General features: G+C 47.9%; 1 long non-coding RNA gene across 1 annotated transcript; it reads left to right on the plus strand.

The window, feature by feature from the left end:
- The first annotated feature begins 1614 nt into the window (after positions 1-1614).
- On the plus strand, positions 1615-23860 carry LOC142924160 (uncharacterized). The gene is made up of 6 exons (XR_012941323.1): positions 1615-3069; positions 4241-4454; positions 5910-5970; positions 6831-6924; positions 21854-21955; positions 22856-23860. It is a non-coding gene; the product is annotated as an uncharacterized LOC142924160 (long non-coding RNA).
- The last annotated feature ends 3648 nt before the right edge of the window (positions 23861-27508 follow it).

Raw genomic sequence — 27508 nt, forward strand, 5'->3', positions numbered from 1 at the left:
CCTCCCGGTACCTGCGCCAATGTCAAGGATTTGTCCCAGCAGTGTCCTCTTGTGAATGCTCTGCTCAGCTGTTGTACCCCATAGGATACTCGTTTCTCTTACGTCGTCTTCTTCTTCTTCCCTCAACTCAGGAACTCCCTCCCGATCCTCTCTTTTCCCGAGTTCCTTTGACCCAGCTCTCTTCAAGAAGCGTGTTAAGTCTTCCCTGCTGTACCATCGTTAGCGACCTAGGTTAGTGGTTGCTCTGTGTTGTGTAGGTCTTCTGGCGTGTGCTCAGCGTCTGCTCTCAAAATAAAACTGTATCCCCAGCGTTAAAAAGTGTCAGCGCGCCACCGCACGTATTTACCACGTCGCGTTTAGCTCCCGCACGGATTTAGGAGGCGATTAACGCCTCGCAGCGACTGCCGCGATGCACGATCGCACCAAAGCAGTACATTTATCTGCCGTGCGCTGCTCGGGAAGGGGGTGAAGCAGATTTAATTTGGCTCCGTAAAGGTTCCCCATAAACTAGCGTTCAGTGATATGCCGCGTCCCGCTTATATGACGTGGTTTACTCATATTGCCACGGGTGGCAGCGGTGGTGTGTGCTGCGAGTTTGATTAATCGGTTCCGTTCAAAGTCGGTTTTGAATTATTTGTTGACTTCGTCGAATGAACAATGCGAATGTAAATTATCTTAAACTCCTCGCCTCGTACCATTTTTTTACGATATTGTACTTTTTTTTAATCCTCACATCGATGAGGTGTGAACTATCGACAACATATTTACGTTGAACTTCTTTCGCACCGTACGCAGACAACGGAGCGGCAACAATGGAGTGGCATCCAACAGGCGGAGAAATTAAAATCAGATGGAGCTCTACTGCAGGTGTTAGATGCGTTATTAAATCGCAGGACCATGTGAGATGGCGGTTACTGGGAGAGGCATTCATCCAGCAATGGATTGATCACGGATAATGATGATGACGGTGATGACTGAATGTTTATATTTAAGTTATTTCTATTTTGCTTAATATTGGGAACGGATATTATGCTGGTGTTGGCCACCTTCACTTGTGTATTGAATGTGGTTTGAGACCCTGGTCTCCCTGGAGAGAGACTTTGAGTCTCAATGGGCTCTCAATTCATTTTAAGTCAAGTGAATTATTGATTGAGAGACGTTAACTCTTTCTGACACAACCGATTTTAATCCCACAATTAAAATGTTTCTCTTTTATCATTCTGCAACCGTAACGGTAAAGCCAGTAAAATAGAATGCGTGGCGCTTGGCTTATCCAGCAAGCGACGCGGAATACAGCAGGTTCCACTCAAATAGGAATCCCATCGAGACTACAAAAACGCGTCTCTACAAAGGGAGACCTGGGTTAGCGAACGACAAAAAGGACTCACCCAAAGTACAGAATAAAAAAAAACAAATAATGTAACAACAATGCCAACAATTTGACTGAGCTAATTAATAAAGTTAAATGTAACAACGCACAGTGAGGTTTGATGCAAGAGCGTATACGGTTCTCACTGTTTCGAATGCCAAATCGAGTAGCTCAAAAAAGAGATTCGGGAGGAAATGTTTCTCAAATGTTGGAGCATTGTTCCGCGTGCTGAGAAAGCATCGCAGGTTGAAAGAACATGTGCCGTTTGGAACGTTTCCTTTGGCAACGTGCGACGCGGAAAATTCGAAGCGGATCTCAAGCGAGCGGGAGTCTGCGATGTGCCTCGCTATTTCTTCGCTGCGGGAAAAGCTGAGTCATGCAGAGTGCTCAGTTCGCAGCACCTGGCCCCTTACGAAGCACTCTTTCTACACCACAGCCTCCTCGCGCGCGGGCGCGTCTTTTTCTTTCCTATAAACGTCGCACGGGCGGCCAGCGCTCTGCTGTTTCTGCCTAAGCCGAGGGATTATAAAGCTACGGTGGGGTGGGGGGGTACGTGTGCACAGCGCTATAAACCTGGTGACCCGAGCGTACCTAATATCAGAAGGGCCAGTATACGTAACGGGTGATATTTGAGTGATATCTGAACCGGTCCTGGAACACCCCCCCAAAAAAAAAAAACTTGCCTCCCCCATCCGTTTCACGAACCTGCACCGATTAGCGTGGTCAAATATGGTTAAACACTTTTCCTCTTTTCTCTCCCCTGGAAGAAGACCGCTTGTGTTGCGATCGAAACGTCGTGGGTTTGCTTTTAATTTAGACTTTTGTTTTCTATCAACGTGACTTTACCGAAAGAACCAAGTATATGGTTAAACACTGCCAGTGGAGAGACCCTCATCCTGACTCGAGCAGTGAAACTTGTGCCATATGGTAACAGATTTGGGTAATTTTCACACACTTTGTCAAGACGATTATTATCATTTAGTAAACATTTCATAACTGTAGTGGGTCTAATGCATTAAAACACTTGTTTGGTAACGTAAGTGTCAATAATTCCACAGTTCCATTGCACTGGATATAATAGAGCTATTAAGTAAAATTGTTTCTTGATAAGCAGGCCAGAGCACATTGAAAGGCATTCATCCAACAGTTCGTTGACAAAGGTCATTACGTGTACATTGCCATACTAACATTTAAACCGAAGCAAAGTGGCCATGCCATCGTAAGGTCGGAATGACGACCGAGCCCAGGTGCCCTCTGCGGCGAGGCCGGAGCCGAGAGAATCCGAGGCAATTCACGTGGCACTCATGAGACAGAAGTCACGAGTCGGTGTCTTATTTGGCAACAAGCCTTTATCCGTATCTGCAGCTCTTTTCAGTTGTGGCTTTAAGAGTGGCATTACCTTTCATGGGGACCCCTTGCCCTCTCTCCACGTGACCATGCAACCTTTCTCTCTCTCTCTCTGTCCGTCTCCGCGGCCTTACCCTCGTAGTTACCCCCAGCGGAGTGGGAATATCGACCTCGCGCGCGTCAGTTAACGGGTGGCGGCGCCCACAGGCGTTACTTCTCACGCGTTCGAGGCCGCGCGATGTGTCAACTGCTGGCCGAAGCCGTCCGCGAAGAGGGCGGGAGATCTTTGCAATCGAGTGTGAGGTCTTGGCAGGAACAATGACAAGCTCGACGCGTGTGTTTCCTTATTCGTGGTAAGTTTCTCCAAAAACGTATAAAAAATCAAGACTTTCAGGATTTTCATTGCGGGGGTGAGGCCAAGGACAACCGTGCGAGGGCAGGTGCTGTATATATATAGCTCTGTTTATGAATAGAAAACGAACTTTCAAATCAGCTATTGTGCTTCGAAACTGGTTTAGGAGGAATCTGATTGAAGACAAAAGATTTATTCTTGGCCAGGTGTGCAAGCAGACAGACAGACTTCCGTCCATCTCCACGGCTATTGTCCCGAGAAGGACAGAGGTCCATTTCTTTACGTTGTTACCCACAATGCTCCGCAAGGTGTAAATCTGTGATGTCACCTGGTGGTCAACGTGCCGTCAATCAGCCCGCAGTTGTCACTGTCTTGATTGGCGTGATATGGCAGCAGTGTAAACTAAAGTCTTAGCGTCGCACGTAGCAGCATTTTCCCTTGAAGCCGCTTGTTTGTAGAGCGGAGTTTGACTTATGGTGATGGCCCTCAAGCAAAGCCAAAGTCAACAGCTCCGGATAAAACGGCATGCAAACACAGGCATCCTTTCAAAGTGAAACATTTAGCTGAAGATCAATCCACGGCACGACGAGTGCTACTGAAATGCAATATTGATTTTGCATGTTCTCTCCACAAAGGAGCCAGGGCCAAACGTCCATCCCCGTATAAGCCGAATACCTTTTCTGCTCGCTGACAATACGTGCGTGTTTTTTTGTGCGTTTTTTTTTTGCTTGCTTGCGCCGCACTTGAAGGCACAATTGTTCCCGGCATGTTCCAACACCTTTGTGCCGCGTGCGTTTGTACGTGGGTACGCGCGGGCCGTTTGATGTTGTCGCAAAAACAACGCGAGGGCTCCCAAACGGTGCTGCTGCTGCGGTGACTGTGTCGTGCCGCTCGCAAGGCGAGCGATTGTAAATAACGGCAAGTACGAAGGGGGTCGCTTCCGCATTCGGTGAACTCGAATGCCGACGTTCCCCAAACAGCAAGTCGAACGCGTACGTTCCCCGAACAGGAAATCGGTGGCGCTGCAGCACGGTTGCCATGGGCCCTGGGGCAAGGAACGGAACGGGCCCTCCCGCTCTCCAAGTTCACTGCTATATGTAACCTGGTGCCTTTTTAATGTGTTATTTTATTTTACCAGGTAAGGCCCACTGAGCTATGTATCTCTTTTGCAGAAGCGACCCGGCCACGAGTGACAGCTCAACGAAAGTGGCTTATCGCGTGGAAATGTACAGCGGCCAAATACTCTAAACGAAAGTTTATGGCAGCAAATGGGGAGGGAAAAAATGGAGGACCTGGAGAAGAATCCACGCAACCACAGAAAGAACACGCAAATGTACAGGCGTCAGGGTCAGGATCGAACCCACAACCTCCTGTATACAAGACGAGGTAGTTAACATCTCCTAGCCACCGCGGCACCCCTTTTGCACTGCCTGGACACTCAATAGCCGTGCCACTGACACTGACATGGAATCGATAATCGCCAGGATTAGTAGCAGTATTAAGGACAGTTTCTTTACTTAAATTGATGGAATTTGGAAAACGTTGAAATCCCGTTTGTTGTGCAGATTTCGGTACGTAGAGTGAAACCTGAACGTAACTGTTTTCAGCGAATCGCCCGAATTTAAACGTCAAATCGGGGAACATTGCCATTTCATCAGTCGCAACTTTTTTTGGAGACTTTTAAAATGGCATGTTCGATCTGGGCAAACAAACAAAACATACAGAGAGATCTCGCTGTCTCTAGAACAATTTAATTGATTTATTTAGGAAAGCCTCACTGAGCCTCAAAATTTTTTTCAAGAGAGTCCTGCATTTAGATGTTTGGCCAGTTCCTTCTTCAATGATATTTTGCAATGGAAGGAAACTCCAGTATCTCGAAACAACCCACGTATACACGAGGGGATTAGCGCACTGTCTTGTGAACCCAGAAATCTGGGTTTGATTCCTGGCCAAGGCTAAACATTATTGACTCGGGTTTAATTGAACGCTTGGTGCACTGTATAAGAACCGTGATCACTAAGACGGCCAGGCGTGACATTGGCCACACTGCCCCCTCGTGTGCTGTGACGGCCTTAATATATGCTTGCTAACATCACTTTCCCCAACGGTCTGTTAAAACACTATAGGGCGGATAAATCTTGACTTAAAGCTTTCGTGACTGCAGTAAATCATATTATTTGGGTCTTTCGGTAAAGCCTCGTAGGTAGAAAAATGTATCAAAACAATAACAATATCACGACGTTTCGATCGCAACACAAGCAATCGTGTTGCGATCGAAACCTCGTGATATTGTTATTATTTTTATATTTTTTCTATCTCCGTGGCTTTACCGAAAGACCCAAAGAATATAGGGCGGATATTTGTGCGCGTGTACTTTCGTCTATATTATTTTGTTTTTACGTTGACGTAACCTTTATTTTTGTTTTTACCGATCTGAATATCATATATATCAAACATTTGCCCCTGATACTACAATGTAACATTTGGTTTCAGTGTTGTGTTCACCACATCGGCAGCTTCCACGTCTGTGCTGACGGTATGGATGCAGTGCGGTGGCATAGCTACTGAGTGTGCAGGCGCTGCAACTGCATCGAGGCCCGCATGGACCAGAAGGGTCCGGGGCCCCTCATGGTGGGCCACAAAGAGGATGAGGGAGGGCAGGGGGTGGGGGATAGTCTGAAGGGGGCTCCATTTCATTCCTTGCACCAGGCCCCATGCCAACCACGTTAACATCACCGGTTTTAAACATTCAAGAAAATGAAATTCCCTATCTTAAGTTGATATTCTCTGCTGGAGCAGGGCAGTAGCGGTGTTTGTGTGTGTGTTTGTCTGCATCACCAGAGAATTGCAGAGAAAATATCTGGCTGCCCATAAAAAGCCTGAGAGCAATTATGAGTCTCAGGTAAGGATATATGTGAGTGTGTCGTCTAACAATCTAGTATGGCTATATGGGGGATCTTTGTTATATATGTTATTTTGTGTTTCCAGCCGCAATGTGTGTGGGAAGCGGTAGTGTAGCGGACTGCACGCCGCGCTGTGAACCCGGCGACCGGAGTTCGATTCGCGCTCACGGCCGATACCAGTGATGATTATTTGAACTGGTCATAGGCCTCCCCTAGGTCGACTCAGCCTCAAATGAGTACCTGGTGCGGTGTGTAACCATCACCACTGGGGAGACAAAGGCGGCTGGGCATCCCGCTGCTCACACCACCCCGTCGTCTGCTATGTTGTCCGTCAAAGGTGATCACGAGCATCACATGCCCCACAGATCTGTTACGGTTATAGGGGGATTTTTGTCTTTGTTTGTGTGTGTTTGTGTGTGTTGGTGTGTTTGTGTGTGTTGGTGTGTGTTGGTGTGTTTGTGTGTGTGTGTGTGTGTTGGTGTGTTTGTGTGTGTTTGTGTGTGTTGGTGTGTTTGTGTGTGTGTGTGTGTAAGGGGTGTTCTGGGTCTATGGAGGGGTGGTGTCTTGCACCACGGCTCTATGTGTGGAGGGCTCTTAAGCAAAGGGTTCTGTCCTGGCAAGAGACACTGCCTAAAGTGTCGGCAAATATTTGCCAACTGCACCCAAGAGCCAAATACAGCTCACGGACACACAAATGCGATTAAAGCCTATTCTCTCAATTTGTTTTTTTTTTTAAAGGAAAATAAGTATTTGCAATATAAATGAAAAACACTTACTTATTGGTCTCTGTGAGTCACATGTCCTCGCACATGTATCACGTGACTTGTTTTTCTTAATGATCCATTATCGTTTTTGATAGGAAAGAAATAACGCTTGTGGATGACCAAGGCGATGTAAATGCAGGCACCTGCTTGTGGAAAAATGCAGACTTCATGGTTTGCGGGACAGGACAGGTGAGCCGCGTGTGATGTGTCAAACGAGAACATGACGTTTCAAACTGTAGGATTACACATAGGCTTCCAAACTAGGCATACAACGATTATAATAAATTCTTATGCTCATGATACGTGCATTCAAGAGGGCACAATAAGACTTTTGAAATGTCTACAATTGCCATTGCTCATTGTGATTGGTTCACGTCACTCCTGCAGCCACTAGAGCCGTTACAATTCACCACGCTTCGGTTTTGAAAATAATCGATTTATTGAATCGAATTACAAGTTGTGGTGGGAGGAGAGCGGATGGAATGCATCATCCATCCTAAGTTCCTAAACGATGGAAGCTCCTTGTGGGATTTATTAAATACAGCGAAGATAATGCAGCAGTGCCTTGCCTTGGCAAACGTTCATATGCTAGGTTTGCAATGAGGTTATTGGAATCGAACTGCGTTTGTGCAATGTGACTAACTCGCACGTTTCCATGGATGAAGGTTTTTTTCGACAGCGATCGCTGGATTCATGTGCTGTGATTTCCACGTTTTTTACCACTGTGTCATGATTATAACTCACATTTCATTTGATGTGTCACACGTAGCTTATTTTAACTTAAGCTGGTCAATTGTATCATAAATGCATTTTAAGCTAATTTCAAGCACTTAACATTTGCATCTTGTTCACAAATACTGAAAAATAAAACATTTGATGCACTCTCATCCTAAACCTTTATTGCATGGACGTTGCTACTCGGATTAGTTTCTTGATGGACTTATCGATTTCTAGGAAATAGTTTCCCATTTCCAAACAACTTCTATTCGAATAAACCAACATTTTTCGACTGAAAAAAGTGAATCGGAACGCCGATAACGGAATGAGCGAGAGAGAGAGAGAGAGTGAAGGGGAGAGACGGTCGGTGTCGCCGGGTCATGGATGTGACCAGGAGGAGCTGCCTGCCTGGCTGAAAAAGAGAAAGACGCTGCCACGTCGTGCGCTTGCGTGCTTTGAGCAACGTTTATATTTGTACAGCGTGACCCGTGCATCGCTGCGCTTCTACATTGTAGCTGTCTGAGATCAAATACTCGGCGGCGCCTTATTGACATTCCCGTATAAGTCACGCTGGCTTCCCGTCGTCACAGAGCGTGGCCTGGATATGCTTTGGTCGGTAACGGATGCAGGACTGTGATGGAATGGTGACGGCCAGTGGGTTAACGAATGAGGGAGCAAGCAGTGCAGCGGCACAGGGGAGCAGGATTCGAAGAAGGGGCGGAATTGGGCTGGAGGCCCCATTTTATCCATTGCACTAGGCTCCATGATCACCACATTACTCCTCTCGTGCCAGCGTGGGGAGGACTCAGTGTCGGATTAAGCTAGTGCGCGGCCTGTTGCATATGTTATAAAGGGGCCCTAAATAAATAAAACACGTAAATATTAAAACACAACGTTTTTTACTTGCACAGTAAAGTAATTGTATTTTTCCATTTGCTATACAACCAGATAATACGACAAATCGCTAACCTTAAACACCCAGTCGTTCATAAAAGTTGAAGGCAGTATATCGCTATAGTAATAGAGAAAATGCAGAATCATTGAACCGGTATTGATAGCTTGAAAGCATTTAGCGCGGGGCATTTGAAAGTGCAGCGCCCGTAGCTACGACATATGTAGCTACTTTTGCTACGAGAATAATCCGGCACTGGGAGGACTTCACCCATTGGTGGATAGACAATGGCTGTTGATGATTGATATGGAACTGGCCATGATGTATCCTTGTATTTAGTATTGGCATTTTATTGGTGATTTACGTTTTGTATTTTGGTTTCGTAATTTGATAGGGTTTAAATGAAATGTTCTTTTGATGTTTATCAAGGGCGTGTGGAACAGTTCCCATTGCACTCGTTCTCAGTGAATTCTGGGAAATGTTTGGCCAAGTTAGAGTACAATATTTACAATATACAACGGTTGGCTACTCACTTCCGATTAGCATTGTTGGCTATGTGCGGTGCGTGAGTAGGTCAACATACATACGTACATATTACTGCCATTTGTGAAATAAAGAGATTGGCCCTTTGTCAACTCACTGCTGGATGAAGAAGGTCTGGCTGGCCTGTGTTCGCCATGCTGGCTAGTGCAGAGCAGGGCCCCAAGATTGGTTCAGATATTATTCGCCACCTTTCCCAAAAGTAATTTGTTTATTGCACAATTTATACGTTCTTCTTTGCCGTGGACATGTGACCACAATGATGCACGGAAGCAAAACTGAAATTGCACAGGAAACGTCCGCGTAATAACGACACCCCGCGGCTGTGTTTCAGTTCATTTCTTATCCGTGCAACATTGAACTTGCCAGCAAATAATACAAACGTCACCGGTAGATTAGGGATAGCAATGCGGCACATTTGTGAGACACTGCGAGATGGATCGGAAGATCGTCAGCATGCAATGGTGACCTGACCAGTTTTGTGCGTATTTGTGAATGCGCCCGGAGAGGGAGAGAGGGGGAAACAGAAGAGGTTGCGCTTCAAGTGAGTGTTGCTTTGGATTAAATTAGGCAGAAGTATGCATGGCCGCCTTTAACCCTGATTAGTTTGAAGGGTCCCTTTCGCAATTGCGGTAACCTTTGATCCGACAAGAGAGCGGTCGATTTCTCTGAGGACTGCTCGCTGAGATGGTGAGGGGTGGTGGGTGCGTGCGTGTGTGCGTTGGTGGGTGGGCAGGGTGGTGGCGATGGCGGTGAGTGCTGTGGGTGCCCTGGACTTGTAGGGGCAGCCTAGTGGGAGGCTGTCTGGCTCCCCCCTCCAGCCCGCCCCCCCCCCCCCCATGAAGAGTGGCTCTCGTCTGAAGGGCACCTAGCCTGAGCCTCTGCTTGCAGCGCTCCCGCAACATGTAAACCCCACAGCGCTGAGAGCGTTGTGTGAATTCATTAGCACTTGAGATGTGCAAGAGAGCACGGGTCTGGCTGGTGGGGTAGGTAAGGGGCGGAGGGGCTGGAGGGTGGCATGGGTTGCCGATCGTGGGATGGGTGCGGTTGGGGCGAGAAAGGGATGGGGGGGAGGGGGAGTTTGATTTCCTTGCGCCGTCGAAATTCCGCTCCTGCCACGATTGCCGGGCGGCGATGTGAAAGATCGGCGGGGGCGGCGGCGGCGGCGCGTCCGTTACGATCCCTCGGCAGGGATTATCGGCCCTCATTTTATTCCGTGGTGCGCCCGTTTGTGTGGGCAAAAACCACCCTCTATAAACGTATGACTGGAGCTTGCTTGCGTGTGATAGTTTTTTTTTAAACGCGTTAATCATGAAAATGTCATTTACAATGGGAATCATTTATGTTTGTGATGTGTGGGACACACGCGTGCACGATATCCTTGTCTTATTTTAAATCAGCGCTCTCTGCAACGTATTGCAAATCTCAAGAAATCACCAGGCACAAAAGGCATGAAACAACACAATTTTCTTTAATTTGAATTCGTTATTTTATATTCACACCTCGATGGCAATCCACTGCTGGACAAAGGCCTCCCCCACACCCCGTGTAGGTCAAGAGTGTTGCATGACCATATTTCACCGCACTGGTCAGTGCGAGTTACGGTCAAGACCGGTTCAAACATCGCCGATGTTATCCATGGCCAGGGATCGAACTGAGATGGCCGGGCTTGTATCAGATTTGCGTGAGCCACTCGTCCAACGCACCGCTCAGGTTGTATTCGGAGGATGCAACCGTGGTGGCTCGTGAGGTAAGGGAGCCTGGGGAGTCTGTGTGAAGGGAAGGGAGGATTTGTAATCACTCGACGAGAGACGCCTGCGTCGCGTTCAGTCTCGGGGTTTTGCTGCCGTCGGTGACCATTTGTAAGTGAAACGTTGCGTCAGCCAATTGCGTCGGCGAGAGCAAATTTGGTCACTTGCGAGTGTCGCAGATGGACGCAAACCGTGCACTCGTGCAAAGCGTGAGCTTTCCAGCGACCGTGATGATCGAGTGAGAGGCGCAAGAGCGAGTCAAAGTCTCACGGAATTGTAGCACGTTTAGGTTGTTTTTGTTAAGTCGGCAATTGGAAGGGGGGGGGGGGAAACTAAAATCAAAGCTACTGATAAACAATGAAACAAAATCGCATATCGTTTTCCCCTCTTTTTTTCTACTTATTCTTCTCAATTTTGAAGATATTACAACAGAGGTACTTCTGTAGCCATGTTATGTGAACCTGCGCAATTACACCAAATGAATGAACGGCTGAAAAGCAAAACTGGTTTTGTGTCCTTGGCGGGATAAGTGGAAATATTTTCTGAAGAATGGATTGTATCGTGGTCGCCGCACGATTCTTGATGACAAGTAGCGTATGGAATCGGGGTCTCTACGTGTCGTATTTTTTTGTGTTATCAGAGCAGTCTCTCCAAGTGTGATCACTTATAGGCGACTGCAACGACTGCACTTTTCCCACCGGCCCCTTCTGCAGATTAATGTTCATCGCATGACACTCGAGCCGATAGTTTTAATTTCAAAAGTTGGAATTTAGCCAAATTGCTGCAAGATGTTTTTTTTTTACGCTCTTTCATTACAGGACTGAGGTCATCAACTGGCTACATTTGAGAACTCGGCATGGCAATATTGTGAGAGATGGCGTTGGCTTGGTAAAGTCTTCAACCGGCAGTAGATCAATCATGGCCGATTATAATGAAACTGTGCACACGAAGCTCAGAATACACAGATAATGGTTTTGTGTTTTTGGAGGCGTGTTATATTTATATCTGCGGAGACATTGGTCACCACTTGAGGTCTACAGAAGCATTAATTCATCGATTTATAATGATTATTAATATCAAGATACACCCATCAAATATGTTGAGTGTAAGAATCAGTTATTTTATACAGTATTTGCCTCTCTCTATATATGTTCCATGTCATTTCTCAAATACGTTGGCAATCATGGCCTTCCATCTAGTTCTGTCCATAATATTACTCAACAACTTTGCATTAGATACTTCCAGTTTTCCAAATGTTTATGTACTTTATTCGCTATCTTTCCTGGCTTCTTATACCTGGAATTTTTCCAGTCAAAACGTATTCAGTTTCTTGTTTTCTCATTGCATGTTCAACTAAAATAACTTGCCTGTCTCTTATTATTCAATCAATTTTATTTTTGTACCTGCTCTCCATAAATATTTGTACATGTTGTATATCCTCAATGTGGCCTCTGCAACCTTGAGAGGCATCTGCATTCACCACATGGTAAAAAAATAATAATTTGGTTGTTGAATTGGGTCACAACCCTGTGATGAACCAATACAACCCCAGTCCCTGTCGTAGAAATGTGGAATGTCACCACGAATTACTTAGGACCGCGTATTATCCAATCTCCCAGAATGTGCTCGGTCTCGTCAGATCTCGGAAGATAAAGTCGGGCCAAAGCCTGGATGGTTATTCCTTGCTTGGAAAGGCGACCAACTCGCACAGCTGTCGTTCCAGTATTCACCCGTTATTCTTGAACTTGCTATCCGCGATTTTGGCTTCCCGCGAATCGCATCTGGAACTCTACACGGCTGCATCGAGAGAGAGAGAGAGGGAAAAACGTGATGACAGATAATGTGATGTGAGAAAGTGATAAGATTATGATGATGATACTAAAGGGATGATGTCACTCATCATGCAATGCATCATCACTTTAACTGCTACGCATGCTTTCTTTTTCTTATCATAATTTTAATGTAAGTGCATTTGTAAACTATTATTATTTAATACCTTTATACTTTTTTATTTACTTAATGTTTATGATAACCATTCTTTTTGTGTTATGATCATCTCCATGTATTTAATACATTATTTTTGCATTTATGTAAGGAACGTATCCCTCGTGAACAACGCAGGAATCCTTTATCGGCTGTGCAACGTTGTGAGCAGCAGAGGGCAGTGGCGCAGCAAAATCCACTGTTGTACTGCACTTCGATGCTTCCACGTCCTATGACCCCCGCCCCCGCATGGCGCGGGGGAGGCCCTCTAGCCGCGGTGGATTGACAAAACGGCTGGAGATTTTCGGAGGACCGGATTAAAGCAGGCGACTTCAGGTGCTCCAGGGATTCCGAATGGCGGGCCACCCCCGCAGACGAAGTGCTTTACAATGGCTCAAGCGTAACACTGCAGCGCTGATACGTCGAGTGATTCCGTAATGAAAACCGTCGCATCATTACGTGTATTAGTGCCACTTTTGTGCCGGAAAGAAGATTGGTTTGGTTAATTTCGGGTTGGCGTTAACGTTTACGATTCGTATGTCACATATAAAAACTGCAAACTAAAATAACCGAGGTGAATAACAAATGGAGTTTTTGGCATAGGGCACCGGAAGCCCCCTAAAATGTGGTACATCCCTGCATGTGATTTCACCCTCACTCATCAGGTGGTTGTAGTTTAAGCCTCGACAGTCTGCGATGTTCTCCATCCAGATATTCCTTTGCGCACCCCCTATATGTATAGGTGCTAGCTTTGCGCATCACATTTGCATGCGCTCGTGTAGGTAGCATCGTTTTTTTGTGGAGTGTAGAGGATCCATGCCGTACAGACGTTTATGGGCCATTTCTGGGCCATTTCTGGGCCTACAATGCCCGGTTCCCATTCGTCGTGAAACACACGACATTTTACCGACTGATTTTGAAAGCAAGTTTATTTTTATATATATTTAATAGAAAACAAAAACAACTTTCTTTTAACAAAAATTCACTTGACATTTCAGTGAGGGAGTTGGCGTGTGTGGAGTAGCTTGAAAGGTGGATGGGCTTCACTGCTCCCGCTGCGCTCTCCCCCCCCCCTCTCTCTATCATCTCCCGCTTTACTCTCCCCACGGTCAAATCCCAGGAGACCACCTCTCCCTCGCCACTGTGCCATCAGTGATGTCGGCTGAATGTCTGCCAGGCTGTGAGCGAATTCTGACGGGGCCTTGATTGACGGTGATTCCACAGAAACGAGACCCACTGGCGTGGTGCCACGTTAGACCCCGTCATAAGATCATCGCACGGAAACTGGACTCAGATGTGACATTGAAGATGGGATTTCTGTGTGTGTGTGTGATAATTGCTACCGGTATTGTGCGTGGCCAGGAAATTGTCCTCTACGTGTTTTTGTACACACATCGATGCCCGATGTCGATGTTACAGACTGTTGGGGAAAGTGCTGCTAGCGAGCATCCGTTAAGCAGGAATCGAGACGACGAGGAGGTGTTGAAGCCAACACTGCCTGCCTTCGTCTCACCATTGCTGATGTTTATACAATGCTACCAGCTGCTCATTTAAGGCTGATTCAACCTATGGAAGGCCCAGGACCGGTTCAGATATTACTGATCACTGATATTAGCCATGCCGAGGAATCAAACTCATGTCACACCAAGCCACGCTTCACCCCCATACTGTGTAAAGAGTATATACTATCTCTCTCTATGTGTGTGTGTATATGTAATATTCAGTAGTTGGAAGGACCCCATCTGGAGATCCTGCTGGGGGCCCCCGAAATCCCTGCGAGTGTCCCTGGTGTAAGGGTCGCTGGGGGGTGGCGGTCGGGTTGGCATTGGGCGAGCAGAGCCACGCAGGGAGCGCACAGAGCTGTCCATCACAAGCCTGCCGACTCGGTGGGAGTGTAATTTGTACAATGGGGCCGTAATGAGGGGGCGATGCGGGCGCGGGGGTGGTGATGGTTTTGGGGCGGGCGTGGTGTGGGGGGGGATGCGGGCAGACGAGGGAGGGGATGGGGGGGGCTGTCAGGGTGCTGACAGCTCAGCATGAGCTCCTCTCTAAATGGCAGCCCCTCATTACAACAAAAAAGGAGCAAAGTTGCCATAGTGACCATCCTGACAAAAAGTGTTGCTTGATAAAAAAAAAATTCTGCTGGTGGTCTTTGAAAAAAAAAAACATTATTTTTTTTTGGGACGGAGTTGCGAATACGCCAATGGGCGTAGCAGCGTCTGGCTCTCGGGGCGGCGCGAAAGTCGAATACACAAAACGTTTGACAAAGTTCCAACCTTTGTTGGGCGACCAGGGGCGCGAACGGGGATGGAGGTGGAGGCTCCGTGCGAGAGGTGCGGACCGGTTGGGCAGGAGTGGGGTTGAAGGGATGTGTGGGGGGGGGGGGGTTGGGGTGTTGAAGCCAGGTGGAGTAAATCTCTACATCGACGTTTGATGCGCAAAATGCTGGCCCTGTTGTTGGACGGGTGGGGGAATGCGGTCCGCGTAGAATGACCGAGGGGGGACCGACGCGAAGCTGCGGAGTTGGCTGACAGAGCGGACGGCCTCGTTTGCTTCCATTGCCCGTGTGTTGATGTCGTCACGAAACGCGCTGCGCCACGTGTCCCTCGGCAATGGCAGCTCTGGAAAATGCACAGTAATGTTATTTTAGCCGCGACTCAGTGGGCCAAATGTCACCCGGGTGATGGCGCTCGTATTAATGTTTGCGTTAGTTGAAAGGCAAATGTAGAGGTCAGCCCGACGCACGGCGAGCGTCTTGTCGCAGCAGGCCAACTCGTTCGCTGATGGTCGAGGGAGTTAGAAGTTTCTGAGGGGGGGGGCGGGGGCGCCACGGTGGCTAGGAGATGTTAACTACCTCGCCTGGTATACAGGAGGTTGTGGGTTCGATCCCGGCCCTGACGCCTGTGTATTTCGAGTTTGCATGAGGGTTTTCCACAGGATGATAAGCCACTTCGCTGAGCTATCATTTGTGGCCAGGTCGCTTCTGAAAAAAGAGCCGTGTAGCCCAGTGGTTAACTTTAGGGTGCCTACACTTTACCCCACCACAAGTAGACTCACATTTCACGATTACGAGGCAGTGGAGCAGAACATGTATTGCTTAGGTTTCCGACCGCATTGATCAGGAATCTGAGCTCTGAATTAAAGTTTCAGTGCCGCATGGGTGGGTTTTATTTGTGTTAAAATTGATGGATATTTTTCGTGGTTGGTTGGAATTGTTGGTTTTTTGTGATTTTGACGAGAGATTACATATACTGTATACAACGTCAAAAAATCACGTACAGCGCTTTGTCAATCCTCAACTGGCTGAAGGCTGTGTTGGTCATGGGGGGGGTCGTTGTACCATACATCACCACGCTGGTCAATGCTGGTTGGTAAAGGTGGTGGGGAGGCCCCAGGTATGGTTAAGATATCACTCACCGCTTATGTTAGCCGTGGCCACAAATCAAACCCATGTGACAAGGTTCATGTAGCGTAGTGTGTGAACCACTGCAACATCCCTTGCGCCTCTCTGATTTTACAAATACACCGATATATTTCATTCCGTGGGACGTTTTAAAGCATTACGTGTGAGGGCAATGGGCTGGCGTGCACAAGACACTATGCGACAAACACCGATCAACCGACCGCCTTTACAAAACCGCGAAACGTCTCCCTCACGTGTGTTTGTTGGACATAAAACATGAAGAATATACACTTACTATTACGCAACCGTGTTAAATGTAGAACTGCTAACGAATACCTTTAAGCGCTAAACAAAGACACATTTAAACCAAGCCGAACACTTTGCAACAATTAAATATTGAAGTCACTAAAATTACGCACGCTAAACCGATACTCGAATAAAATACATATACTTTTAAGGCGCTGCTCGTATGGTGAAAAGAGCACGGAATGTAATTAGGAAATGCGTGGGGGTCGTGGAGGGGGAGGGGGGCGAACAAGCCGTTTGATTGCTGTTCTGAAGACCCCGCCGGAGGCCGCGAGGGATGAGGACAAACCGTATAAATTTACACTCACATTAAAGCCCAACACCACCAGCACCACCACTAGACCACACCACATTAAAGGCCCACACCACCAGCGCCACTAGACCACACCACATTAAAGGCCCACACCACCACCAGCAGCACCACTAGACCACTCCACACACACCACACACACACACGGCCTCACCACCCCCTTCCCCGGCCATCCACGCACATCGAAGGTGCCTGGGAATTGTGGCACTGTCATAAAACAGGCGCATGAGAGCTGCATTGTATTTGCCAAATGAGCGGAGATCAAGGGGGCCGTTACGTTATGGCTTTTCCCGTTTAATTGCCGCGCGCTCGCACGGGGCCCCCGCCTCCCGCCCTGGCCACCCCACGTGGGGGTCATGTAATATGCGCGCGCCCATTGACAGAGTGCAAAACCACATCGACCCATGACTATTTTATTGTGCTGTGCTCAGCTGCCCTTCTCAAAGGTGGATGGCGGTGGGGGGAGGCGAGGGGGGAGGGGTCAGGGCGTTTAGGGGCAGCGGCGGTGGTGGTGGCGGGGAGTTGGGGGGGGGCTGGGGTGCAAGGGGAGAATGGGGATGGAGGCGCGGGGGTTAATGTTTCGGGTTAGAGGGGACAGCCGATGAGATGTGTCAACAGCAAAAGACGCTTCGTTGTGTCTCAAGGAAGGACACGTATGGGTTAATATGCGGGGTTACGGGCGCGTGACTAAAACGATTAATACGCTCATTAGTTAACTTAAAACCGAGCGCTGCTCTTCAGAAATAATTGCGTCTTGAGTTTCACTCCTACTTCGCCGCTCGCACGTTTATTGACCACCTTATTTTTCTGTTGGTGTGCCGGCTTTTGAACTGTTAACAAATTAAACCCGACGTTAACGCTCCTCTGTTTGCTCGCTCGAGTCTTGATGAAATGCTCACACTGCTAGAATGTGCACCCAGTAAGCGAGCTCCCGTAACCATATTTAAAAACCAAAACATTTTGCTGGAATTTTTCAACCGACTGGTGGGTGAAGGCCTCCTGCAGGCCTGGTGGACCATACGTCTGTTTGACCATCCGTCACCACGCTAGTCAGTGTGGGTTTGATGAAGGGGGGGGGGATTTTCTAGGACCCGTTCAGGTCTCGCTGTTGCCAGCAGAAGCGCGCATGATGGTTAGGTAATGAAACAATTCACTGGAGCAGAAGAGCGAACCGTGGGGCAGAGGCGACGCGCCAGTAAACTTGTTGCGCCACGCTCCGTTGAGAGTCAGCCACTTCTCCGGCAGGGGTGATTATTGGTGTGATTATTGGGGTGATTATTGGGATGATTATTGGGATGATTATTGGGGTGATTATTGGGGTGATTATTGGGGCCAGTGATGGCTTTCTGCTGTGGGGGGGGGGGGGGGGGGGAGAGGATGAGGAGGAAGGATAGAGTTGGGGAGGAACTTTTTTTTACCAACCCAAAACTGACCAACGAAGGGTCACACGACCCTTCACGACTCCACGGCCGGCACGGCATTGGGACGGCTTCATCCAGCGGTGGATGGACCACAATGGCAGTGATGAGCAGAGGGAGGCCGAGCCCGTCGCCTTGCAGAGGGACGGATCGGCGGTGCCGCATCGGTCACGCGGCTGGCGTGCGGAGGACGGCACACCGTGCCGGATGTGCCGAGCCATTACCCCACGTTTCCACTTATGGAAATTTCCACTGCTAAGCGCACAATAGTCAGCATGAACATTTACCACCGATAATGTGTTTATATTGTGTGCTTCATTTCGTTGCTTATACTAGCTCGTGAAAACAGGTGTCGCGAACCCTTGGAAATTGAATTTTTTTCCGTTGCTTTTATGTCTCGGTGCGTAAGAAATCAAACGAGGAAATAGTGGTCAAATCGACCCAAGACTTTGGTGAATGTGATCAAGGATTTAGGCTACTTAAAATTAATTCCTGGATTTTCCATGTAAATTATGGTAAAATATATGTACACTTTGATAGTGTAGGCTTGCCAAGTTAACATATATTTATATATTGTTAAAATGTGTATTTGCTTTAAAGTAGAAAAATTAAACGTATGTTACAGTTTTTTTTATAGATTTTGGGTAGTTAAGTTCACAATAACCAAAATAATGAAACCTTCTGCAAATGCTTTTGTACGCATAATATGACCCATTTCGTATCATGCAGGTAAATTGTCTGAATTCTGCTTGGATTGCCAACAAATATAGGTGATTCATTATTATTCTAAATTATACTTTTTCAGTGCAATCTAAAACTATGAAGCTAAATTAATTTAAATTTTACCAGGTAAGGCCTACTGAGCTCTATACAGCTCTTTTTCAGAAGCGACCTGGCCAAAAACGATAACCTAATGAAGTGGCTTTTACGTAGCAATGTATAGCAGCCAAATACGAGTGTTTCTAAATTTGGAGGAGAAAAATCAGAGGACCCAAAGAAAAATCCACACGACCACGGGGAGAGACAGGCAAACTACAAATATTTAGCAGCAGCAGGCGTCAGGGTTGGGATTTAACCCACGACCTCCTATATACCAGGCGAGGTAGTTAACATCTCACCATCGCGGCACACCTCTCAATGAGACCTGTACAAATGCTTTTTTTTTGTAACAAAATTGCAGCAGCTCAGCGGTCTGCTCTCGGAGAGGGAAAACGACCAACGTTGATCCACGTGGAGTTTTTTTTTTTATATCTGACGATGAGATGTTGATTGTACTGATCCGACTAAGGGCTTGCTTTGAAATTCTTGAGCAGACAGGTGAGAGATGTTTTTGGATGCTCGGCAAAATTATATTTCCTTGCTGTCCACATGAAAGGATTTTTATTTATTTAAATGCAATGAACCCATCATCCCAGCAGCTTTCTCCGGGTGTGCGCGTGTTCAACATTCTAAATTGAACCGTCTTTATGTATTACGCGAAATAATAAAATAATACCGCTTGATCATAATCCCACACATTAACCAGATACATCGCAAGCCCGTCATTAGAGCTGGCAAATGACTTTTAATCTGCATCACCCATCGTGCTCTGCATTCGTCGTCTTTCGGCACCCACTGTGTCCGTTCAAAATCTTGGCTCGTGGTGATTTATTTCCACCCAACCCCCCGCCCCCGTAAATCCGCATCTTTGATCTCCAGAAGTAGCACTTTCTTTTCTTCTGCACCGTCCCTTCCCTCAAAAGCTGTTTTGATATAAGCTCTTCCTTTTACAACTGTTCCATTTGTCTCCCCCAAACGATTACAACGGCCCCGTTAGTGTAATGGGCCGAAACCTGAGACCACTACCGCCGCCCCAAGCCCCGCCCGCCCGCTCGACAAGTGTAGCGGTGTTGGGTTACCGGCGGGGCTAATCCCCCGTGCCGTGATTGGCAGGGCTGTGCAGGACCGGTGATGGGAGTGCTCACACCCCTTAACGGTATAACGCTGCCCCCCCCCCGCCGCACTCCTTCCCTCCCCGCCTCTCCTCCCCACCTCTCCTGCACCGCTGCCTGTTGTTGACAGACGGGTCTTGCAGAGACAGATAAGAGGCTTGACCCGATGAACCCTGGCCCAGCCTCTCGGCTGTGCGGGGACGCTAAATCAAACATGTAAAGCTTCGCGCGGGGGTTTATTCCTTGAGAACTGTATTAACAGCAACGGGGGTAACTTATTACACGCGCCACGGCCCCGAGCACCTTTCCGTTGAATGCGTTCGGCCACTTTTGTTCTCTTTTTTGCCATTCGTCATTTGCTCTCGGCGTTATTTTGAGCGGTGAAATTGCCATTCGACGCTCGCATCGCTTTGCAAGGTGTCACCCACCTCCCCCTCCTCTCACCGCTTTGCAGTGGTAACCAATAAAACTCAGCGATTCCTTAAAAATGCGAAAGGTTGGTTTAGTTTCGTTTTTGTTAAGAAAAAAACAACAACCTGGCAGCTTTGATTTAAAACCAGAAAACGCGAGGCCTGTAATGATAGCCCAGGGAAGAAGAAGAAAATGAAATCTCGACGACGCAACGTCCCCTTGTGTCGCGTGGAAGCGTCACTTTGACCATCGTGTCTTGTGCTCGCGTCAAACACGGCCACGGCTTAGCCGAGGGACAGCCTGCAACGTGCAGCAGCAGCAGCAGTGGGGCCAGATTAAATGAGAGGCATTAGCGTGCCAATTTAGTTTTGTTCTCATTCATAATGGGTCTCAGCTGGGGCTCGGATCAATGGTAAAAGGAACGCGTTGGCACCTGACGCTTGCGACGGTCATCGCACGCAGACAAGCAGCGGCGCTGCCGGCCTCAACGAAACCACCGTGGTCATCTCCAACACCGTGACGTTTCTCAGCAGTATTTACTGCGTACAAAACGACTTCGGAGTTGGGGACGCGTTATAATTGTTGCACTGCGGCGATGTCACTCGTGACATTGGCCTAACGTCCCTATTGCAGGACCCTCATTGGAAGAAAATACAAGTCTGAAGGCTTAGTGGGGCTTTCATAGGCAAATAAAGGGCAATGTTATTGTTGTTGTTCATAATCGAGGTTTTATGGGTTAGATCGCGTAAATATTAACGTGTCATTAAACCCGCCACCACCCGACACAGCTAATTAGTAAGGGTTGTCACGTAAACAGAACATGCCAATTCGTTACTAGTACAGCACACCGATGTGTTGGAAAGCAAATCCAAAACCCCCAAAAAACTATATTATGGATGATATTGGTTGCGAAAGCCTACGTGTTAAATTGTTGTTGTTACACTTTCGTAACTTGCACTTCCACAAAAGTGTCCGCGCGTCTGCACGCCGCGATCGCGCTCACGCTCGGGACAATTTTGCGTTTCTGCTCATCCCCAAGCGCAATTTTAAGAAGAAGAAGAAAGACAAACCCCTCCTCTCAACTGATTCACGGTTGACAAGCTTAATGACAGTGACAGGGGACTGCGCATAAAACGCGACTTCAAAAAAGCGAAGGGCAGAGCCCCCCCCCCCCCCCGCTTTAAGGTGCCGCGCCCCGCGTCCGTGCCGGAGGCTCCGTGCCTCTCAGCCGCGACACCAAAACAGCAGCCCCCCACCCCGCAGCCCCCCATCCCCCGTGCTCGGATTGAGACGACCTCAGTCGCCGCTCGGTAATTCAGGACCGATGATTTTGATCTCGAGCGTTTGCCCCCCACAACCCCCCCCCCCCCGAGGCACGCTTAAGCTGCCTCTGAACTGCAACAACCTTTCTTTTTTTCCCCGACACAGTGTACATATCTTTTTCATTTTTCCGCAGCGGTTTTTTGACGCCTCCGTAATTTGACGCTGTGACATCGTCCGACGACAGCGGTCAAGCACACTTGGTCATTTTCAACTGCTGTCGCTCCAGTGTCAAGCGGTGAGATTAACGTTTTATTACTTGTTTCTTCTTCTGAACCCGTTCTAGATTTCGCCCGTGCTGCTGCGGCGCCACTGCCAGCAGCTACACCCCGGTGCCGATGCTGGTTTTGGTCAAATGACTGTGCCATCGGACATATATAAAAAAAAACATTTGCAACGATGATGATTTGTTTGTTTTACAAAGCGCCCTGTATGCCGGGTCGTCTCGTCGCATCTCATCTCGACGCGCTTGAAAGGGAAATCCGCCAGTAGCAGCTGTCCCTCTGCGGCACCAGGCGACCCAAACGGGGCTTCGTCCGCCAGTAGCGGGCGATGATTGCTCACCTCCGGTTAGAGCCGTTGGCTATGTACGGCATAGAAAGAAGTTCAACATACATACGTATTATCCCAATTGAGTAATTTGCGGGTAACTTTCAAATTTGGTATATATATATTTTTTAAATTTTATTTCGCACACCTATTAATACACACATTAAATTTTATTAGCAGTGACCTCCTATTCTCAACGAATTTAGCTCTGAACCATTGCGACTTTTGTTTTTGAAATGGGCTCTGGCCATCGAGGTGTCAGCTTGGGAGGACGTGGTGACGTCCCTCCCGCTTCGCTTCTGTGTGGAGCTGTGAGCTTTACCCACTCGTATGCTCCCACGTGAAGCCAGATACTCAAAGGAATTGGCCAAACATTCAACGAAAGACCATCCTACAAAAGGCCCTGCAGACTCAGCGAGGCTTTTACTTGTAAATGAATGCCATTGCTCTACTACGCTGCATGCTTGTCGCTACACCAGCGAGGAATCGAAGGCAGCGCAGAAAAACGAAAACAAAACTCATCATTGCACTGTGCTTCCATGTCCCCACATCTACTCTCCCCCACCTTCACAAACCCGTCTTGGTGAAGTGTGGTGAAAAGAAGACACCACACCACGGAGCCCACACGGCGTGGATAGAGGCCCTCCGTTCCAGCCAGCGGATTGACACGAGGGGCCGTGCGTGCTGCACTCCACGTCCTGTTCGTGTGTCTGTCCGTGTGTCTGTCCGTGTGTCTGTCCGTGTGTCTGTCCGTGTGTCTGTCCGTGTGTCTGTCCGTGTGTCTGTCCGTGCGACTGATTCATGCAGTGCGCTCAGCGCGACGCGTGGGCCTGCCGTCACGAACGCCGGTGCGCTATGATGCCGCAAAGAAGCTGACAGTTGAATAATTGCAATCAGCGCACTTTTATCGTTGTTGTTGAGCACAGTCTGTCGGTGCTCCCCAGGATAGAGGCCATGACCACTGGATGTTTGAGAGTCAGAGCGCTCGGGTGTTTTTGTTGTTCTTGTTGTAAAATGTTGTGCCCCACGCATGCTGCTGCTGTGTTGTTGTTGTTAGCAAATGTGGATCACAAGGGCCGTGGTGTAATAATCCTGCGTTCAACTTTACGATACGCTGTGAGCAGTCTGGCTACGTAAAATTGCTCCATACTATTGGATAATTGAGTCATAATTCAAATAATCAACACCGCTTTTGTCGAGCCCTTGCCGGATGAAGGGCTTCCCCACAACCGTGTCACTCGTGGGAGTTGCTTGACCATACTTCACCACAACGGTCAGTGCGAGTTGGTGAAGGGGCAGAGGCCCACAACCAGGTTTGGCGTCACTCGCTACTGATCTCAGCCATTGCCTGGGAATCGAACTCAAGTTGGCCCGGGTTCAAGGTGCATTGCGCTAAACATTGCGCCACCTACCCAGCGCAAACTATTTAGCTACCCGTAGCATTGACAATTCATTGCGATGTGTCTTTCTGCATGTCTGTACATTCTTGGAATAGTCGCGGCTTGCATTGCCAAAAAACATTTACAGCTGATTGTTGGGTTGACTGGGCAAGTGCTGTTAGTAAGCACTTGACTGAGGTCTTTTCGGCACTTGAGGGTGGGTGGGTGGGTTGGTGGGTGGATTGGTGGGTGGGTGAGTCACGCCACGCCTGGCTGACTCGCTCCCTGGCAGCAGCTAAGGCGGGTTCAGGAGCTCATTCCAAGATGAGTCAACCTGTGAAGGGCGCAGCATCCTGACTCACGGGGGGGTGTGAGGGCAAAGAACTTTAATGCTCCTTCACTGGCTGTTGTTATTTGCCTGTTGCCTGTTTGTTATTCCCTTGTAACAAAAGTTTACCGGCTGAGTCACACGTTGTAAAGACGCCCCTCCAAAATCACCTCCCCCCCCCCCCCAACAAAAAATACCTAGAAAAAGAATTCGGACCATTTATTTTTATGGCTTAAAAATCAGTTTATCTTTTTGTTTCAACGACCGTTTTGAATAATTGTAACGCGCTTGCACCATCTGTGTGTTGAGAGGGAACCGTGTTGTAGCACACGTTTCGGCCAGCGCAATGAGAAGATGAAGAAGAGTCGCGTATTTTTTTGTCAAAACGTCGCGATGCGCCGTGATTTACAGACATAATAAAAGGCAGCAGCACGTAATAGCTGTGGCGGACAGAACCTTCAATTTTTCCCTCCCCCCCCCCCACTTCTTTTTTTTGTTCACCCGTCCTCCTTTCATCCGCCGAAGACACAACACTCGAGCAAAATGTTAGTTTCGTCTCGTGTTACTGAGAACCGGTGACATTACGGCAATATTTGCGGAGTGGCCAAACGCTGAGGAAACAGGTGTTGTGTGTGGAGCACAATGTGGGTTGTGACTTCAGAGAAACGCAGAGACACAGGAACACCCTTGCTGATTACAGCCGAGCCTGTCAGCCCTCTATAATATGGAGGAATTCCTTTCAGTGCCTTCGCTTTGGTGAATCTTTTTTTCTTCCTTTTTTTCTCTCGCGCTCCCCCCCCCCTCCAAGTCCGTCGTGAGGTATCGTTTCAAAAGCATCAAAAGCCACGTTAATCCAGAGGTGGGGCCCCTCATGCTTCAGATTGGTACTTACAGACAAACTGTTCTCTTTGCCTTTCTTGAGCGGAAGGTGAAAGAGACTTTTTAATTCACAGTTTGCCTTACATCGCAATGCGGGCATGCAGTGTTCGTGTTCATAAATGACCCCTTGGGTGTGCGCACGTGTGTGTGTGTGTTTCTTGTGTGCAAGCGCATGCGCGTGTGTGAGAAATCTTTGGCGTTCGCAAGCTTATTTAGCTCCTGGAAGGTTTCGTTACCATTCGTTAACAGCAATGAATGTTTTGCATTTGTATCGTCGTTTAACAATATATGCTTTGTCATCTTCATGAGAACAAAAACACTTGATAATATTTCGCGTTTATGGTTGCTTCGTGCCCAAGAGTGAATTATGATTAAAATGATGAAGCCTAACCATCATATATTTTCATATATAAATAAAATATGTTATCCACACCTCTTTTGTTTATGTGTGAATGTGTATGTGTGTTACCACAGTAGGGGAGCGCTAGTGCAGCGGTTAGCGCTCTGTGCTATGAGCCACGGCGACGCGAGTTCGATTCCCGAAGTCGACTCAGCCTCAGATGAGTACCTGGGTGCAGTGTGGAACCATTAGCCGGGCGGGAGACAAAGGCGGCCGGGAGTGGTGTTGGCCACTCACCCCTCCTCGTGTGCCGTGCCGGCTTTCATAGGTGCTCCTCGCTAACAGCGCATGCCCCAAAACGTCTCTTAAGCCCATTCGGGGCAACCTTGTCGATGTTACCACAGCGACATGTCGATTATACGTAGCGATTTTGGATATGCATCAGTGAGGTGGCTATTGAGTGTGCAGGCGGTGCAATTGCACCAGGGCCCACAGGCCGAAAGGGCCCACACCTATCCAGCTCAACGATATCAAATGAATTGCTCCTTACTCAAGGGCCCCATTCCAACCACGCATCGCCACTGATATGAAACCATTTCATGGATTCAATCATATGCAGTAGGTGTCCAGCGAGCTATGGCCAAACAACTCCCATGACTCGCACGACACGGGGATGCTTTCATCCAGCAGTATATTGGCAAATGGGGGTTTCCAAATGATGAATGAATGAATCTATGCAGGGTATGGGTGTGTACACCCTCATTGACACACTCGTGCATGAATGGGTAAAGTGGGGCCGCGCTGCCCTCTGCTGGTAAGAAGTTCCATTGCAGGCGATGTGCATTGGTTACCCGCGGGACAGGTGAGTTAACGTTTGTGTGTTGTGGATGAAACATAAATGAAGTTATTTATGTTTTTAATTAAGTTGTTTGATTTTTATCTCGCCACATAAAATAATAAATGTTCGCCCATCAGCCTGTTGGCCTACCAGGCCCATGTTATCCGGCAAAATGTGTTTAAGCAGGCACACTCTAGGCAGCTTTTGACCTTTTGGGTTTCATCAGCAGTCAGCCCCGTTTAAACAAACATCTTTCTGTAGTACCTGTATACTATTGGTTGCTAATCATGGAGCCTGCTAAGTGGCGTACGCATTTCACTTTGCAATCGATGCCTCGTTGCTGTGATTGTTTATTGTCTTTAACCATGGTAGCACTATGTTTTCATTTGCTTCAGTAGCATTTTAAAACAGTGCAGCTTTTGAATACTACATACATTTTACGCAGTTCGATATCACACAATTGAGGATAACATTACAAAAACAAATAAAGTCATACCGAGGCTTTGACGACCAAAATTGTGATTGATAATTGGTTAATTTTGGGTTAGGTCGTGTAAATAAAATGTGTGCCGTAAAACCCTCCTCCACCCGACGCAGCCATTTAAAAAGTGTCACGTGAATCAAACGTGTCCACGTTTAATACTGCTTCAGCAGCACCACCGATGGTGATGATGATGATTGTTGAAGAGTGATCGCACAGCATTTTAATGGGTACGACGTTTCGCTGGAGATTGCATCTGTCATCATCAGATCTGGGATCCGAGCTCCTGTTAATAGTCTGATGATGCTGGATGGGGCGGAGGTGAGGGATGATGGAGGGGGGGGGGGGGGATTGGGCAGATTTCCCCTTTTTTAATCAGAATTACAATCTTTATTTGGACTGCAGGAGAAATCCGATGAGCTAGGGAGCTATTTTCACAAATGTGCAGTATGGACGGGTCAGCATGTTACAACAGCAAACATTACACAAAATTATAGCAGTGCAAAATAGCGAACATGGTACGCAACTTACTAAACAGAATAAAGGAATCACTTAATTCGATATAAGTCCGATTTCTAAAGCTTGGTCAAGGCAGCAAAAATAACAACAACCACAACAACAATTCCCAGACCGCACCAAGATAACACACAGTCCCTTCATTAAAATGGCACACTAACATTGCACGATCGATACACATGCAAGGACCAACCTTACGAAATCACATTCGCAAACGTGACTGCATCCGGCACCAATTCCCTGCACCAGTGCCTATGCCAACCACCTGCGGTGTCGCTGTCAAAGTGTGCGCAGGTGACACGGCCGCACCGGAGCCCATGGGCCGGAGGGGGCCTTAGGTTCCTTGTGGCCATGAGGAGTGTGGGAGGGGGTTAGGTAGGAAACTGGACCGGGTTTTTGCCCCATTTCATTACCTGCGCTCGGGCCCGTGACAACCACGCTACGCCACTTGGCTACACGGGCAACGTGAACCCGTTGCGTG

The sequence above is a fragment of the Petromyzon marinus genome, chromosome 9 (genome assembly GCF_048934315.1).
Source record: "Petromyzon marinus isolate PM22_M1 ecotype Great Lakes invasive population chromosome 9, UKy_Petmar_22M1.pri1.0, whole genome shotgun sequence".
NCBI lineage: Eukaryota > Metazoa > Chordata > Hyperoartia > Petromyzontiformes > Petromyzontidae > Petromyzon > Petromyzon marinus.